This window comes from Sinocyclocheilus rhinocerous, unplaced genomic scaffold (genome assembly GCF_001515625.1).
Source record: "Sinocyclocheilus rhinocerous isolate Xijiao unplaced genomic scaffold, SAMN03320098_v1.1 scaffold111, whole genome shotgun sequence".
NCBI lineage: Eukaryota > Metazoa > Chordata > Actinopteri > Cypriniformes > Cyprinidae > Sinocyclocheilus > Sinocyclocheilus rhinocerous.
In genome coordinates this window covers 253647-259646 of record NW_015642811.1, presented here as the reverse complement: position 1 = coordinate 259646, position 6000 = coordinate 253647, and positions in this window count along the sequence as shown.

Below are 6000 nucleotides of genomic sequence, written 5' to 3'. Positions count from 1 at the left end.
TACATTATTTAATATATATAATCCTCAAAATTGTGACTTTTTCTCAGAATTGCGAGTTTATATCTCGCAATTCTGACTTTATAAGAAGCAATTGCATGATATTACGTCAGAATTGTGAGATATAAACTCGCAATTCTGAGAACATATCAGTCTTTTTCCCCCTCAAAATTGGACTTTATAACTCTCAATTGCAAGTTTATACCTCACAATTCTGAGAAAAAAAGTCAGAATTGCGAGAGAAAAAAATCAGAATAGTGAGATATAAACTCACAATTGTGAGAAAATATCAGAATTGAGACTTTTGTTCTTAATTCTTTATTCTTCTTACTTTATTTCTCGCAATTTTGAGTTTATATCTCACAAAAAAAGTCATAATTGTGAGATGTAAACTCGCAATTGCAAGAAAAAAAGTCCGAATTTCTTTATTCCAATTTTTATTATTTTTATTTTTTTCAGTAGCGGAAACAGGCTTCCATAGAAACGTGAAAAGCCAAATAGCCCCAATAAATCTCATTCTGTCAAAAAAAAAGAAAAACAAGAAAAAAGAATCCTTAGAGGATTCTCAAACACATGATGGAACAGGTCACATTCTAAATAACATGTTAGCAGAACACACTTGAAGCCAATGAATGATATTTTTGTAACTCTATGTAACTGTGCAGCCATGCCAGGAATGACATGTCATGATGACACAGACAATTTCCTGTCCTGAAATAGGCTGTGAGGAAGTAGCTGCCACCACTCTTAATCAAGCAGGTGCATGAGCGAGCAACCCTGATATCAAAGACCTCCACACCATTATTACTGCTTCTTCAAAGAGACCCACACTCCTATCAGCAGCGAACATCTGTAGTGGTTTGTTTGTTTATTCATTATTTCTCTAACTGTAAAGTCTCAAATCATTACACTATGCAAAACAGCTCCAGTGGCTTCTAAAAAATCAATGTGTCAGTGTCGAAACCATGTGTTTCATCAGAACCGAAAAAGACTGTGTTCATATTCATTGTCTCAGGCACCTGCGTTGAACTAAAGGACTGGAGGTTTTTGGAGCAATGCAGTGTCTGTGTTTGAGATGAGGAGAGTGAGAAACTGTCAGCTCTTTCAGAAACAGATGATGGCCAGCCTTCAGGACCAGATCTTTCAACACTGTATGTTTATAGTAGATAAGGTGTTCGCCTCAACATCAGAACCTCAGCTGCAGCCTCCTCTTTCTTCACAAATTTCAAAAGATTCCTCAAAAGAAGGAATCTTTTTTATTGTTTATTTATTTATTACAATTGGTCATGTGCATTGCTCAATACTGAATGCAATGTTACCAACCAAAACCAAATGAATATCTTGAGTATATTTTAACATGTAATGATGTTTCATCATTCACTTGATCTAATTCAAGTGAATTATAGTGCATACCTACGACAGTGCACGGATCCACTCAGAATGACTAAACACATCAACTACAGGACTAATAAAAACATGATCCTGAATGCGTGTGGAAACAATGTGAATCCAAATGTGTCTGTGCATAAATACAAAGTTATCACACAGTCGAAAGCGCACGTTTGAGCGTCAATATAACTGACTCTTTAGACATGACCTTTATATTACCTTGATTACAATCCTCATACTGTACATCAAAACTTTACCAGCAAGACGCTGCTTTATCCAGCCGTCAGCCGAGAAACATAGTTTGCATATTATGGCCATGCAGCTGTTCCATTCAAACTCGTGTTTTTCAGAAACAATCACAGAATATTACAGAGCTGGTGTTTTTAAAGCCAAATACATAATAAATAATTGACTGAAAACGCAACGTGAGTCTATTCTCTCTGCCATCTCTGATGTATAATCAGCCTGGTTTTCTTTACATTTCTTTACATTTGTTTTGGAATGATTTGTTTGAATGCATTGGCTTACTGGAGCGTTGATTACCACAGTTTAGCGCTTAAAATGATAGGAATTCATACCTACCGGGATTTCAGATGCTTGCGCCATTGATGCTCAGTGTGATAAACCCATGACTTTCAAGATCACTGCGTGACGTAAATTATATTAATGACGCAATTTCACATGCTTCAGTAGTTTATTTGCATTAAATTCTTTTAACGCGTTAAGGATTTTGAATTAATCACATGCGTTAACGCCCAAACGTTAACGCCCTAATATTTTTTTGCCAACTGTTGTATACTATAGATATTGAAGTACAACATCTCTCTAGGTGTGTTTAGATTTATTGCAAGCCAAACAGATTGTCGACTTTATGTGTGTTGGTAATAGCTTCTGGGCATGTGGAAAGGACAACTGAGGGGCTTGCTAAATTTCAACGAGCTGGAGTAATGTGAATGTGATATATATGATATTTGTTTATCTGTATAAATTCCTAAGTTTATGAATACGAGAATGATGTGCACAGCTGCAGGACCAAAAAAGAAGAGACATTTAGTTTTTGCATGAGCAGAAAATCTGTCTTCACCTTCAGTTTCACTTAATTAGATTTAATCAGTATCTAAATATGAATTCTGGCAGCTATAGCACCTCTTATTCATCAAGCTGGCAGCTGATTGGCCCCACTGATCATTGCAGGAAACAGACGTTGCTGCCTAAAAGACACACATTCCAGGTGTGTATAAATCACTGTATTCTCAATATGTCATCCTATGCAACTGAGACACACTGAAACATAAATGTTTATTGAATCATATAATTAAATTATATGACATTTAATTTGCTTTTTCAGGTGTGACTTTTGATGCTGACACATAAAATACAAAACATTACTTTTTTTTTAAGTAAATATAAAAAATCCATTAAAAAAAGACCATATAATGTAGAGTCAATTTTACTAATAGTTTCTGGGGGTAAAATTCAACCTGAAAAAAATAATAATAATGATCAATACTTACCAGATGGTTGCATATAGACATGTTTTATTCATTTACAGCATCAAGCCAGAACTGTGGTCATTGTTGCTAACAGCGAGATCCAGTTTACTCAACCCTTTTTCTTTTCTCAGTCTGAGACCATTAAAGCTGATGACAGAATGCCCTTGGCCATTCTCAACGCAGAGTTTCACATAAACAGGAACTGAATGAGTTGTTCTTGACCTCCTAAACACTGTCCTTAAGAAAACTCTTAGACTTTTAGACTATGACCAGAAGTTTGAAGTTCTTTCAGCAATTATCATTATGACCTTGTGCTAAAAACATTAATTAATTTGCAGCCAAAATTTCTTAGTGGGATTTATTGAACAGATCTTAGCATGTGACAGGTACTTTTGCTGACTCTTGCGGTGCCTTCGTGGCTCTTGGACTAAAGGTCAGCTTATGATGTATTACAAATAATCAGCAAAATATGCTTTTTCAATCTTTTTCATGTGCTTGAAGTGACGTGACATGTGGCCAAGTATGGTGACCCATACTTGGAATTAGTGCTCTGCATTTAACCCATCCAAAGTGCACACACACAGCAGTGAGCACACACACACCGTGAACACACACCCAGAGCAGTGGGCAGCCATTTATGCTGCGGCGCCCGGGGAGCAGTTGGGGGTTCGGTGCCTTGCTCAAGGACACCTCAGTCGTGGTATTGAAGGTGAGAGAGAGCGCTGTACATTCACTCCCCCCACCTACAATCCCTGCCGGTATGAGACTCGAACCCGCAACCTTTGGGTTACGAGTCCGACTCTCTAACCATTAGGCCACGACTTCCCCCAAATTATGCGTGGTATTAAAGGTGGGAGAGAGCGCTGTACATTCCCTCCCCCCACCTACAACCCCTGCCGGTACGAGACTCGAACCCGCAACCTTTGGGTTACGAGTCCGACTCTCTAACCATTGGGCCACGACTTCCCCTTCATATTGAATATGAAGGCAATGACAGAGCAAGCCTCCTTAAAGGGGAATGTTGTGGGCAAGAGAACTGAACACAGCGATTTTAATGGAATCCTGCTCCCAATTTCCTGCCATGCTCCCATGGAGGAACCAGAAAATCAGGCCTGAATGAAGATACAAACATATCCGTGGATTGTGGGGAGCTTTTCCTCACATATCCAGGCAATAGAATCTGCCACAGAAACAGCCCACCTTTGTACACCACACACACACTCATGGCAGGGGGTGTTTGTTATATAGACGGCTGTCCTGATTTATGAACAAACACAATTAATCACAAACAGTTACGCTTCTTTTGGCCTCTGGACAGCAAGAGCGCCTGTAATCCCACAGTATATTCATCAGCCAAAATGTCTAATCTGGTTAATTATAAATTCAGTGTCTGAAAACAGCCACGGATTTATGCTTCCGGGTGTGAGATCCAATTAATCCTCTTGTTTTCATTTTAGCTTGTAAAATAATGGCGTGTCATTACTAAAACATATTTTTAATGATAATAAGGCCCAAAACATCTTCATCTTTACTAAACTTGTTCAGGAAAGGAACATTTTGTTTCTCAGGTTCAAACTAGGTCATGATTTGTACTCTTCTTTCTTTTCATTTAGTTTCTTTTGTTCCATTTTTAAAAATGTTTTCCATTCCTTCCCTTTGTGTAGTTTATTTCCTTTCCCCTTCCTGCCTCGTGTTTTAAGAGAGTATTTCCTTTTAAACTCACTTCCATAATGCTACAGTATAAAATGTCTTTGAAAGAAACAGGACATGCAGGCAATAGAATCTGCCACGGAAACAGCCCACCTTTGTACACCACACACACACTCATGGCAGGGGGTGTTTGTTATATAGACGGCTGTCCTGATTTATGAACAAACACAATTAGTCACAAACAGTTACGCTTCTTTTGGCCTCTGGACAGCGAGAGCGCCTGTAATCCCACAGTATATTCATCAACCAAAATGTCTAATCTGGTTAATTATAAATTCAGTGTCTGAAAACAGCCACGGATTTATGCTTCCGGGTGTGAGATCCAATTAATCCTCTTGTTTTCATTTTAGCTTGTAATAACTAAAACATCTTTTTTAATAATAAAAATGCCCCAGACATCTTCGTCTTTACTAAACTTGTTCAAGAAAAGCACATTTTGTTTCTCAGGTTCAAACTAGGTCATGATTTGTACTCTTCTTTCTTTTCATTTAGTTTCTTTTGTTCCATTTTTAAAAATGTTTTCCATTCCTTCCCTTTGTGTAGTTTATTTCCTTTCCCCTTCCTGCCTCGTGTTTTAAGAGAGTATTTCCTTTTAAACTCACTTCCATAATGCTACAGTATAAAATGTCTTTGAAAGAAACACGACATTTACTTCAAGGGTAAAAAGTTGCATTTTCCCTGAGATCAAATTTTGAATACAGTGGTGTTTAAAACTGTTCCTCACGTACACCTTATTAATCTTACATAACTTTCAAAACTTAATTACTTGCCATACAATGCAAGATTGTGATTCTATTCTATTAATTTATTCGATAAGTCTCACTAAATGTCGCTCTTGTTTCCAGTCCTACCCAAAAGTCTTATACCAGAATGTGGGTCAATATATTAGCAGTAAAACACTGTCAAGAATTCAACACTGAATACAAACTGAGAGGACATTTATTAGCAGCAGTTTGTGTAGTTCTAAAAATACGATTTAAATAGTGACAGGACACTTGTGAGAGCAATATATTCCTTATCCATCACACCTGCTTGTGTAACACCTGTACAGAGACAGAGGCTGTTGATGTTTGCTGTATTGTTAAATATCGCCATCTGCTGGACCAATGATGTCACAGGCGGCTAAAAAGGCCACAAATGAAAATTACCTCATGATTTACTCACCCTCAAGGCATCCTAGGTGTATACTGTATGACTTTCTTCTTTCAGACGAATCCAATTGGAGTTATATTAAAACATGTCCTGGCTCTTCCAACCTTTATAATAGCAGTAAATGGGTGTTATTTTTCAACAGTTCAAAAGAAATCCAATAAAGCGCATCCATCCATAATAAAAAGTGCCTCACACGGCTCTGGGGGTGAATAAATAGCTCAGTTTCATCAACTTTGTTTTTCATAGGTCAGGAGTTTCA